The 13877-nt window shown below is 39.8% G+C and overlaps 1 pseudogene; it reads left to right on the plus strand.

Moving 5' to 3' along the window:
- The first annotated feature begins 12741 nt into the window (after positions 1-12741).
- Positions 12742-13658, plus strand: LOC127207383 (olfactory receptor 4C15-like; annotated as a pseudogene).
- Positions 13659-13877: the final 219 nt, after the last annotated feature.

Below are 13877 nucleotides of genomic sequence, written 5' to 3' on the forward strand. Positions count from 1 at the left end.
AACATTGTACTTATAGGACTGAGGAACAGACTTAGTGGACAGAAGTACTTGCTGTGTAAGAATAAGGACTGTTTGAATACTGACCACTCTTGTCTGAAGCCAACTATAATAGGTCATTTTTAGCCCACTGTGGGTGAATCAGAATCAGGCATACTCGAGCCATAAACTGGACAACTAATCTCTGAATAATATAGGTAGCTCAAGACCCAGTCTCAGATCTTTTCTCAAGTAAATGAGGTAGGGAAGGTAGACAAGGATAGTCAATGCCTCCTCAGGGCTCTGCTCCCATGTGCATGAGTAGCAGCACTTCATGTTCACATGCATTACACACACACACACACACACACACACACACGTCTATAGAAACAAATCTGATAATTATACTTAGGTAACTTAATGTAAACAATAATGAAAAACCGTATTTACAATAAAAGCCCTTCATGATTATTCCTTTTAGAGAAGTACATGAAACAATTCTATAGATAATGCATTAACATTGTATGTGAGAAATCCATTTGTGAGATGACATTTTCACTGTGAATTGAATAGTTGGATTGTGAGATAAAAGTTAAAGTCAGCTTCAATGAGCAGTTAAAATTGGCATTCAGAAAAGATGCTGTAAAACTTTACATTAAATTTTTTTTTTGTTTCAGTATTGAATATATGTTATACACTTATCCATGAATAGATGTTTGAGGTAAAAATATTCAACATTATATCTTTTTTCATAACTCATGAGTTGCATATATTTGGGGATCTGATTATTTTGGGGTGGGATATTTTTATTTATTTGCAAATATTTTTAAACAATAAAGTAGGGAGGGGAATAATGGGAAAATGGGGGGAGGGGAGGAACGGGAGGATACAAGGGATGGGATAAACATTGAGATGTAACAAGAATAAATTAATAAAAAAAAGAAAATAAAAGAAATGAGATCCCGAGGAAGGAAGCTCGTGTCGGAGATGGAAGCTGATGCACTGAACTTGTCCACAACAGCAGCATTCATCTCTCTCTGCCTCCTGACGGCGGATGTCATGTGACCAGCCCACTTATGCTCCTGCCACTGTGCCTCCTCTACCTTCCAACTATGGCGGCGAGCAGTGTGGACTGCGTTTGGAGGCTCCAGTGAACAATTCAGGGAATTGCACAGATTTCTGAGCCAGGAACACCTAGGTCCAAACATCACGGCAGTGGGAGTGCTCCACGGTTCGGAGGGACCAGGGTGAGGAGGACCTGCTTGCCCCTGCACACGGGAGGAGCGTGGATTTTCTCTGATCGGAGCAGCAGCGGCAGAGGCAGCAGCACCAGCAGCACCAGCAGCGGTGGCTGAGGTTTGCAGCTCATAGCCTTCCAGTGGAGGCGATTGGTGTGGTGGCTGGTGGGAGTTGCTGCGGGAGAGGGGACTCGGGGCAGGATTTGGGTCGCGTGGAGCCTTCGGACCCAGACTGGACTCTGCGGACAGTTTGGCCCTAGAGTCCCGGGTACTGGCCCGGCCCAGCAAGCAATTCTGCCCGAGGCACTAACTCAGCTTCAGCCACAGCTCCCCTGCTGTGGCGCAGGCTTAGTTGAGTGCACAGCTCCATGTTAGGCTGCACCTCAGCTCAGCGGCAGCTCCCCTGCGGTGACACAGTCTGGGTGGAGCGCTTGGTTCCAAAACAGGCGCTAACTCAGAGCAGCCGCAGTCCTCCTGCTGTGGCGCAGGCTTAGCCAAGCACTCAGTTCCACCCAAGGCACCACCTCAGCTTAGCGGCAGCTCCCCTGCAGTGACACAGTCTGGGCGGAGCACTTGGTTAAACCACAAGCACTAACTCAGAGCAGCCGCAGTTCTCCTGTGGCGCAGGCTTGGCCAAGCATTCACTTCCACCCTAGGCGCCACCTCAGCTCAGCGGCAGCTCCCCTGCAGTGACACAGTCTGGGCAGAGCACTTGGTTCCACCATTGGCGCTAACTCAGAACAGCCGCAGGTCCCCTGCTGTGGCGCAGGCTTGGTGGAGTGCGCAGTTCCATCCTAGGCACCACCTCAGCTCAGCATCAGCTCCCCTGCAGTGACACAGTCTGGGCGGAGCACTTGGTTGAACCACAGGCGCTAACTCAGAGCAGCCGCAGTTCTCCCGCTGTGGCGCAGGCTGGACAGAGCTCTCGGTTCCACCAGCTCTAAGACTCTGGTTGGACACAGTGTGCAGTTCGAATCCAGAGTTCCTGGCTGAGATTGGTAGTCAGTTCGGGCCCTAAGTCAATAACTGGCCATAGCACACACTTTGGGCCAAAAGGCCCTAGCGGAGCTCAGCAGACGGTTCAGGCCCTGAGAATCTAGCTGAGTTCAGCCCGTGGTTCAGGCCCAGTGTTCCTGGCTGGACTTGGCAGGGAACACAGAAGGCTGTGGATACCTTGGCCTGACCCAACGCTCATTCAGAGACCCAGAACAATTGCAGAATCCACAGCACAGGGGGGCTGAAGATCACTGGCTGTGAGAGACCAGAACAACAGGGCTAACCTCCTAACATCCACACCAGTGAAGCTTTGAGCTCCCAGCCTAGGGAAATCGTGAGAAAATAAGTGAATCTATCGTCAGACACCCTCCATCCAACTCTGGAAGCTACGCAACAAAAACAAAGACGGCAAGATGTCTAAAGGACAACGAAAAAGCATACGCAAAAACCCCCAAAACAACATGGCGTCTCCAGTTTCCAGCTATCCCAAAGAAAACAACCCAGAGAACTCAAATACAACGGAAATACAAGGAAATGACCTCAAATCCTTAGTAATGAGGATGATAATGGAGGAAACAAATACAATTCGTAATCAAATGCAGGAAGACGCAGACAAAAAGGTGAGAGACATAAAAGAAGCACATAGAGTGGAACTGGAAAAATTGCAGGAAAATGCAAACAACCAGATGAAAGAAATAAATAAAACGGTTCAAGCTCTGAAGACCTATAAAGAGGCAATGGAAGAAACCCAGGAATACACAAAAAATCAGATGAAAGAAATCAAAAAATCAGTTCAAGATCTGAAAATGAAAATGGATTCAATGATAAACACACAGACAGAAGAAAAACGAGAATGGGAGACCTCAGAGAAGAAGGCGAGCAACACAGAGGTGAGCTTCTCTAACAGAATCCAAGAGATGGAAGAACGAATCTCAGGTCTAGAAGATACAATCACAGATATTGAATCAACCATTAAAGAAAATGCCAAATCTGGAAAACTCCTGACACAAAACACCCAAGAAATTAAGGACACCATGAAAAGAAGAAATCTGAGGATAATAGGCATTGAAGAAAGAGAAGACATCAGACTCCAGGGCCGAGAAACTATTCTCAACAAAATCATAGAAGAAAATTTCCCCAATCTAAAGAAAGAAATGCCTATAAACATACAAGAGGCCTACAGAACACCAAATAGAATTGACCAGAAAAGAAAAACTGCCCGCCACATAATAATCAAAACACAAAACATGCAGAACAAAGAAAAAATATTAAAAGCTGCAAGGGAAAAGGGCCAAATAACATTTAATGGTAAACCTATCAGAATTACACCCGACTTCTCAGCAGAGACCATAAAAGCCAGAAGGGCCTGGACAGAGATCCTGCAAACCCTAAGAGAACACAGATGCCAGGCCAGACTACTTTACCCAGCAAAACTGTCAATAACCATTGATGGAGAAAACAAAATATTCCATGACAAAAACAAATTCAAACAGTACCTATCCACAAACCCAGCTTTACAGAAGGTACTAGAAGGAAAACTCCATCCCAAAGGGTCAAGCTACAACCAAAACTACCCAGGAAATAGATAACTATTCCATGGCAAAAACACAACCACACAAACGCTCGACTGGAAACAACATCAAAATTAAGACTCTTAACAGTCACTGGTCATTAATATCTCTCAATATCAATGGCCTCAATTCTCCAATAAAAAGACACAGACTAACTGAATGGGTACATAAACAAGATCCAACATTCTTCTGCATTCAAGAAACACATCTCACCCATAATGAAAGGCATTACCTCAGGGTAAAAGGTTGGAAAAAATATTCCAAGCAAATGGTCACAAGAAGCAAGGAGGCGTAGCCATTTTAGTATCGAACAAAATAGACTTTCAACCAAAATTAATCAAAAGGGATGAGGAAGGACACTTCATACTCATCAAAGGTAAAGTCAACCAAGATGACATCACAATTCTGAACATCTATGCTCCCAATACAAGGGCACCAACATTTGTAAAAGATCTCCTAAAAAAGCTTAAACCACACATCGATCCCCACACAATAATAGTGGGAGACTTCAACACCCCACTCTCACTGAAGGATAAGTCATTGAAACAGAAACTAAGCTGAGAAATAACATCATTAACCAATGCCATGGGTCAAATGGATCTAACAGATATCTATAGAACCTTTCACCCAAACAAGAAAGAATACACCTTCTACTCTGCACCCCATGGAACCTTCTCCAAAATTGATCACATCGTAGGTCACAAAGCAAGCCTCAATAGATACAAGAGGATTGAAATAATACCTTGTATCCTATCAGATCACCATGCTCTTAGGCTGCAATTCAAACACAACAGAAATAACAAAAAGCCTACACGTACATGGAAACTAAACAACTCTCTGCTAAATGACACCTGGGTCAGGGAAGAAATAAAGAAAGAAATCAAGGAGTTTCTGAAATTCAATGAAAATGAAGAAACAACATACCCAAATTTGTGGGATACATTGAAAGCAGTGCTAAGAGGAAAATTCATAGCACTAAGTGCCTTTAAAAAGAAATTGGAAACATCACACATAAGCATCTTAACAACACAACTGGAAGCCCTAGAAAAAATAGAAGCAGAAACACCCAAGAGGAGTAGACGCCTGGAAATAATCAAACTCAGGGCTGAAATTAACAAGTTAGAAACTAAGAAAACAGTCCAAAGAATCAACAAAACCAAAAGCTGGTTCTTTGAGAAAATCAACAAGATAGACAGACCATTAGCCAAACTAACTAAAAGGCAGAGAGACAGTATTGAAATCAACAAAATCAGAAATGAAAAGGGAGACATAACAACAGACACTGAAGAAATTCAAAGAATCATAAGATCCTACTTTGAAGGCATATACGCCACAAAATTTGAAAATCTAATGGAAATGGACGATTTTCTTGAACAATTTCACTTGCCAAAGTTGAATGAAGAACAGATAAACAACCTAAATAGTCCCATTTCCCCTACAGAAATAGAAGCAATCATCGATGGTCTCCCAACCAAAAAAAGCCCAGGGCCAGATGGTTTCAGTGCAGAATTCTACCAGACCTTTAAAGGCGAGCTAATACCGATACTCTTCAAGCTACTCCAAAAGATAGAAATGGATGGAAAATTACCAAATTCATTCTATGAGGCCATAGTCTCATTGATACCTAAACCTGACAAAGACTCAACAAAGAAAGAGAATTTCAGACCAATTTCTCTTAAGAACATAGATGCAAAAATACTAAATAAAATACTTGCAAAACGAATACAGGAACACATCAAAGATATCATTCATCATGACCAAGTAGGCTTCATTCCAGGCATGCAGGGATGGTTTAATATACATAAATCCATCAATGTAATCCACCATATAAACAAACTGAAAATAAAAAACCACATGATCATCTCCTTGGATGCAGAGAAAGCATTTGATAAAATTCAACACCCATTCATGTTTAAAGTTTTAGAGAGATCGGGGATACAAGGCACTTTCCTCAACATAATAAAGGCTATATACAGCAAGCCAATAGCCAAAATCAAAGTAAATGGTGAGATACTCAAGGAAATTCCTCTAAAATCGGGAACAAGGCAAGGCTGCCCACTCTCTCCATATCTCTTCAATATAGTACTCGAAGTTCTAGCCAGAGCAATAAGACAACAAAAGGAGATCAAGGGGATCCAAATGGGAAAGGAGGAAGTCAAATTATCCCTCTTTGCAGATGATATGATAGTGTACATAAGTGACCCTCAAAACTCCACCAGAGAACTCTTAAAGCTGATAAACACCTTCAGCAAATTGGCTGGATACAAAATTAACTCAAAAAAGTCTGTAGCCTTCCTATACACAAATGACAAGCTTGCAGAGGAAGAAATTAGGGAAACCACACCCTTCACATTAGCCACAAGCAATATAAAATATCTAGGAGTTACCCTAACTAAGCAAGTGAAGGACTTGTATGAAAAAAATTTCAAAACTCTGAAGAAAGAGATTGAAGATGACCTGAGAAGATGGCATGATCTTCCTTGCTCATGGATCGGGAGGATTAACATAGTAAAAATAGCCATCCTACCAAAAGCAATCTACAGATTCAATGCAATCCCTATCAAAATAACTACACAATTTTTTAAAGACATTGAAAGTTCAATTCTGAACTTCATATGGAAAAACAAAAAACCCAGAATAGCTAAAACAATCTTGTACAATAAAAGGTGCTCTGGAGGAATCTCCATACCTGATCTCAAACTGTACTATAAAGCAATAGTAATTAAAACAGCATGGTACTGGCACAGCAACAGGCTGGTTGATCAGTGGAATCGAATCGAAGACCCAGATATGAATCCACGCACATATGGTCACTTGATTTTTGACAAAGAAGCCAAATCCATTCAATGGAAAAAGGATAGCATCTTCAACAAATGGTGCTGGTCTAACTGGAGGTCTATGTGTAAAAAAATGAAACTGGACCCATATTTGTCACCTTGCACAAAACTCAAATCCAAATGGATTAAAGACCTCAACATAAAACCAGAGACACTAAGCCACTTAGAGGAAAAAGTTGGAAAGAGCCTGCAACATATTGGCACAGGAGACAACTTCCTGAACAGAACACCAACGGCCCAGGCCTTAATGTCAACCATTAATAAATGGGACCTCATGAGGCTGAGAAGCTTCTGTAAGGCAGGAGACACTGTCAAGAGAACAAAGCGACAGCCTACAGACTGGGAAAAAATCTTCACCAACCCTACATCTGACAAAGGTCTAATATCCAAAATATATAAAGAACTCAAGAAATTAAACACTACCAAACCGAATAACCCAATTGAGAAATGGGGCTTGGAACTAAACAGAGAATTCTCAACAGAGGAGTATCAAATGGCTGAGAAACACTTAAAGAAATGCTCAACCTCCTTAGTCATCAGGGAAATGCAAATCAAAACAACTCTGAGATTCCATCTTACACCCATCAGAATGGCTAAGATCAAAAATTCAAGCGACACCACATGCTGGCGAGGATGTGGAGAGAGAGGAACACTCCTTCATTGCTGGTGGGAATGCAAACTAGTACAGCCACTTTGGAAATCTATCTGGTGCTATCTCAGAAAATGGGAATAGGGCTTCCTCAAGACCAGCTATTCCACTCCTTGGAATATACCCAGAAGATGCTCCAGCACACAACAAGAAAATTTGCTCAACCATGTTCATAGCAGCCTTATTCATAATAGCCAGAACATGGAAACAGCCTAAGTGTCCCTCAGTAGAAGAGTGGATAAAGAAACTGTGGTACATATACACTATGGATACTACTCAGCTATTAAAAACAAGGAATTCCCGAAATTTGTGGATAAATGGACTGAGCTAGAAATGATCATAATGAGTGAGTTAACCCAGAAGCAGAAAGAATCAAATGGTATATACTCACTTATATCTGCATACTAGCCCAAGGGGCATGTCCCACGAAAGCCTTCACTTACCAGGAAACTGGGACAGAGGGGAAGGCATCCTATTGGGACTCTAAATGAGAGACGCATGGGAGAACAGCAAAATAAAAGGATCCAGAGGGTCCTAGAAATCTACAAGTAGAACAATATGATAGGCAGATTTGGGCCCAGGGGTCCCGCTCAAACTAAGGCACCAGCCAAGGACAATACAGGAGGTAAACTTTAAACCCCTTCCTAGATCTAGCCAATGGTCAGAATATTCTCCACAGTTGAGTGGAGAGTGTGATACGACTTTCTCACGTACTCTGGTGCCTCACATTTGACCATGTCCCCTGGAGGGGGAGACCTGGTGGCACTCAGAGGAAGGACAGCAAGTAGCCAAGAAGAGACTTGATACCCTATGAGAATATATAGGGGGACATAATCCCCCTCAGGAACAGTCATAGGGGAGGGGAATAATGGGAAAATGGGGGGGGGGGAGGAATGGAAAAACTAGCTCTGGGGTCATGAGAGTGGGAGAACTGACTCAACTGCTAACCAGCTTCTATACTTGGGAGACTGGGTCCCACATGTCTTTGCCAGAGCTGCAGATGCAGCCACTCTTGGATATCAGTGTAGAGGTTTTATTTTTTTTCAGGAAAACAAACAAACAGTCCTGCCTTCAAAAACCCACAGAGGTCTAGGGGAAGGGAATAGTGTGGGAGAGGGAGGGGGTGGGAATGGGTTGATGGAAGTGAAAGGATAACATTCAGGGTGTAGTCTGAATAAATTATAATAAATAAAAATAAAAAGCCTTTGGTATTCAAAAAGGCATAAATTCATTATGAGGATAACCTTAAAGTCCATATGTATGTAATTCAGTCTAAAAAAAGAAAAGATGGTAAAATTTAGCTCACTTAACTCTGAGAGTATTTGTTCTTATGCAATGAATTAGTCTTAATGGAAAGTTCTGTCTATTTTTATAATCACAAGTGTTATACTGTAAGGAACAGGTGCCACATTCCAATTCTTGTTTCCATGGCCTTCAGTTAGGAGGGTATATACCTTAAGGTCTTTTGATGCAATTGGATCTCCCTTAAATAGAAGATTCAAATTGAACTTATATTTGCATAATACAACACATATTACCTAATTTTCATCGAATCTTAGTTTTGCTTTGCCAAATTCAAGTTACCTAACATGTTTAATTTTTATGTCTTTTGGTACCAACTTTTGGTTGTTACTGATGACCTGTTTTGTTTATAATTTTCTTCTCACAATGGGCATCAGCATTTATATGTCATATGTTTTTATTCATTTTATATTATATGTTTACTGAAGATATTTGGTGCTGTCATTCCTGTTTTTAATTTTTTTATTGCTTTGGGGGATTAGTATGTATAATACTAAGTCTAAACAAAGGCTCCTCATACATATAGTTTGTTGATTACTGTCTCCCACTGTAATCTACAAAGTCCTGCAGCCCTCTCCATTCCCTGGACGCCTTCCTCTTCCACATTGCAAGCATGCTATTTCCCTTTCCCCTCCATAACCTTCCATTCTCTATCACTGTCATGGTCCTCTTTTTAGTATAATGACTCATACCACCATAAACACATATCTACATAAACTCATTATTTAAAAATATAGAATCTGCATGTAAAAGAAAATGATGTTTGTATTTTTAGGGCTAGCACAATTCACTTCAGATAATCTCAGTTACAATCATTTTTTCTGAAATGTCATAATTTCATTTTGCAGATCATTTTCTCATTTTTACATGTTTTTATTTGCTTGTTTGGATGTTTGGTTCCTAGAAAGGTATGTATGTGTATGACACTTTGCATGTGTGGAGTTCAGAGGACAACTTGCATGACTCAGTTCCATTTTTCTACTATGTAGTCTCTGGTGGGTCTGGATTGAACTCAGTGTGTCAGATATGGCGACAAGCACGTTCACCAGCCGAGCCATCTCACCAGCTCTTCTTTGCACACCATGCCACTATTGCTGTTGCTGGGGATTTCCTAAGTCCGTTTCCTAGTTATTTTGAAAGCTGTAGTTAATAGAGATGAAAAAGTATCGCTGTGGTAGGACTTAGAAACCAGGAGTGAAAACAAAAGCTTGGCTAAGATTTCATAAATGCTATTATCAAAGAAAGCTCCAATGAGCAAGAGCCAACAACTTTACATATATAGATTTGGGGAATGGAGCAAACTCCAATCAGGCTCCAACAATTTTATTTTTTCTCCCACAGGTTATATACCCCAACAAAATCTTTCCAACAGTACAAAAATCACAATGTGGCTACACTCTTTCTTCAAGTGAATGTTTACAATAAGTATAATAGAAAAACATGTTCCCCAACACTCTCACATGATCACATGTTTTCTGTATTATGAATTAAAAACAAATGTGAAGAGCAAATTATTCTCAAGAACCTACTTACATTCTTTTCTCCATTTTATTTTTTATATTTTTTCATTAAAAATTTTTTTACATATATATTTCTATTAGTACGTGTGTATATCAAGAAGAACCATGACACAGTCAGGAGTTACATAAATGTTGCATTCTTAGTATTTTGGCTATTTGTATTTGACAGCCATGAAGAAAACATCTTTCCTATCTTGGTACATTTAAAATTCTGAATGTAAATCAATCTCCATCACATCTTGTCATTATCAACTTAAAACATCTGTCTAGATCTAATTACGTTCTTATCTAAGTAACTTGTTATAGATTAACAAAATGTAAGCAAGAGAGGTAATTTTTCTCAGACAGTTTCTCTTACTGGCAGGCTGCAATTTGCAGAAAAAAAGAAAGGATCAATTATTTTATTATTTATTCTAAAACGCGATCTTATAAATTTTTTTGTATATTATTTTTTAAAATTATTATGTTCCTTTTTAAACATATACATTATATTACTACACAATAAGGAGTTTCACTGTGGCATTATCGTGAACTATGCTCCTCCTTTTTTTCTTTTGTCTATTCTTTGGTTTGAGGCTAAACTGGACATGTTAAATTATATTGTGATCTTTTAATACTATCATAATTGTTATTTTCTGATCTAATGACCCTGTAGGGTTTGTTTTATACTGTTCTTTCTTCAGATATAACTGGTGAGTGGACAAGGAGTTTGAGTTATAGACTGGTGAACACTGGAGTTGAGAACACGTGGGAATTGCTGCTTTAAGCAAAAGCACACAGCTGTGCCCTGTAGTTCTACAAGCATGATATAATATGTTAGCTGGCCTTCATTCCTGAAGATCAGCTTATCCTTCTTAGTATATGTACATATTCAGATATTCTCACAAATGTATATATATATATATATAAACATACGTATGCATGTATGTACATAAAAATGTGTGGGTACAAAAATGCGTTTTACTGATGTATTTCAGTCGTTCACACAAGAGAGGACTAGAAACAATTGAAGCAGAATCTTCCTGGGGAAAATGAATCATAGATTTTGAGAAATTTTGTTGCATTAACAAGGGTAGCAGTGAGTAAATAACTGATAATTATAAAGTTTCAAATTTCTAATATTTAACCTACAGTTTCTCTTCCTACTTATGTGACCACTGTCAATTTGTATATGAGGCTGATTGGAGCATTGAATTTAAATTCTCAGCCATTTATTCTGTTAGCTTGGTGAAGATGTCTCAATCACAAATCAACAAAGCAATAAAATGTCTTAATTTTTATGTCTGGAAGTAGAGTGTAGAAAAACCACCACTATCATGCAGTTCTTGTCGGAAAAGATGAATTTCTTTCCTTCTCTGCTCAACTCAGAGGGAAAATCTTGTATATTAGAGCCAGAAAGTCTGTGTTGAAATATCAGGTTAAGCATTTTTTTATTAGTTTAAAATTAACACCACTGACTACAACTTTCACCAAGAAAATAGCAATAATAAACTCCCTGCTCCTTTTACCTACGTTCTAAGCAGTTGCTTAGCTTCTATTTCTCATTTACCATGACAACAGACATTAATATATTGTATTCTGGTCACAGTGTAAAATGATGAACTGAAGGAGAATTTTTGACACATTGCACGTGTACATTACAAAGGGACAAGCATTTACTGTAGGTCTTTGTACTTTAGGTCTTTGTACTTTTTAAGAATAAATGAACTCTTCTGACACTCCAATTAACCTCAGGATGTTATGATAAGGATTTGCAATTGCATTCTACAATTTATTTTTTCATTCCTTTGTTGGTAGGTGAGTGGTCTGATCAGACATTGTAAACTATTCATCTGAAGACTTGATAGTCTGAGGTCCGATGATAGGGGAGGAGGGCTCTCCCTTCCTGAGGACTAGGGGAGGGGGAGGAGGGGTAAGTAAGAGAGGATGGGACCAGGAGAAGACAAGGGTGGGGGCTGCAATCTGGATGTAAAATGAACAAATTAAAAATATAAGAATTTATTTAATTTCAAAAAGCTATTCATCTCTATCTCGTTCCAAGCTGATTGCAGACATGATTAAGACAAAGTGTTTTCTCTCCATGTGTACCATGTAGATGGTTTCATAGTGCTTTTTGTAATTCTACTCCAGGGAGCCACAGGAGAAAATAAGTCATCATTTCGAGGACAAAACATGTGTGCTTTGCGGAGTCAAAATAGTCAGCATTTTAATTCTACATGATCTACTGCCTTGAGAACAGTCACTTTTTTCTTTTGTTAAAATGAAATTTATACATGTACACCTTATCTATATTACTCCCACCCTTATATCCCTCCCCACTTCCAACTCATATAGTAATCCTCCTCTGTAATTCATATCCTCTTCTTACTATTCTCTCTCTCATCTAGCTACCTTGCTATCATCTATCTGTCCATCTGTCTCTCTATAAATGCACACACACACACACACACACACACACACACACACACACATTACTTAGTGTTGATTGTATGTACATGTGCTGGGCAAAGTACTTGTTTTTTCTGTTCTCATTCAAAAAATCGTTTAATACCCCAATCTTTTGATGCTAACATATACTTATTTGAAGCAATTTTTCCTAATAATTACAGATTCACATGAACACAGTTTTACTTCTAAGCTCTCCTTGAAATTATGCAAAACCAGAGTTTTGTAATGGAGTTCATATTTCTTGGACTTTCACAGGACCCTAAAGTCAGAAAATACTTTTATTGTATTTTTGTCTACATTGCAACTGTTAGGGCAACATAATACGTGTGTTGACCGTTGTCTGCAGCCCAGCGCTGGTAGACTGCCCCACGTACTTCTTGGCATTCTTGTCATGCATGCTTCTTTTCTGTCATCACACCGAAAATGGCTGTGGACTCTCTGTATGAGAAGCAAACCATCTCCTTTGAAGGATGCATGATGCAGCTCTTTGCTGAACACTTCCTTGCAGCAGTAGAAGTGATTGTCTTGACAGCCATGGCCTATGACTGCTATGTAGCTATTTGCAAGCCCTTACACTACTCTTCCATCATGAACTGGAAGGTCTGTGGCACCCTGATGGGGGTGGCATGGGCAGGAGAATTCTTGCATTCTATCATATAAGTTATCTTCGTTTTGCAGTTACCCTTCTGGGGACCCAATGTCATCGACCATTTCATGTGTGACTTGTTCCCATTACTGGAGCTGGCCTGCACTGATACACATATCTTTGGCCTCTTAGTGGTTGCCAACAGTGGATCTATCTGCATCATAATCTTCTCTATTTTGCTTGTCTCCTATGGTGTCATCTTGTTTCTCTGAGAGCTCACAGTTCTGAAGGGTGATGGAAAGCTCTCTCCACTCGTGGGTCCAACATTGCAGCTGTGGTCTTGTTCCTTGTCCCCTGTATATTTATATATGCACACCCTCCATCTGCTTTCTCCTTTCAAAAAGTGGTGGCAATATTTTACACCATCCTAGCTCCCTTTCTCAATCCTATTATTTATACTTTTAGGAATAAAGACATAAAAATTGGCACGAAGAAAGTGTGGAAGAGATTGATGGTGGTTTTTGATGGAAAGTGAGAGGTAGAAAGATGCCAGGAAAGAGGCCAAAATGCTTTGATAGAAACATTCTGGGTTTCCTTTGTGTGGAATAAGTTATGACTGACAGTAGCAAAATATCTTTAAAGGGTCAGAAATAGCATGCTCATGTTATTCTGAGTACCGATTCTTAGCTGGCAACTCATTATTTTCAAGTGTATGTTAAAGATGTTTAAAATTTGTGCTTATTTATATTGTAGT

Source organism: Acomys russatus, chromosome 24 (genome assembly GCF_903995435.1).
Source record: "Acomys russatus chromosome 24, mAcoRus1.1, whole genome shotgun sequence".
Classification (NCBI taxonomy): domain Eukaryota; kingdom Metazoa; phylum Chordata; class Mammalia; order Rodentia; family Muridae; genus Acomys; species Acomys russatus.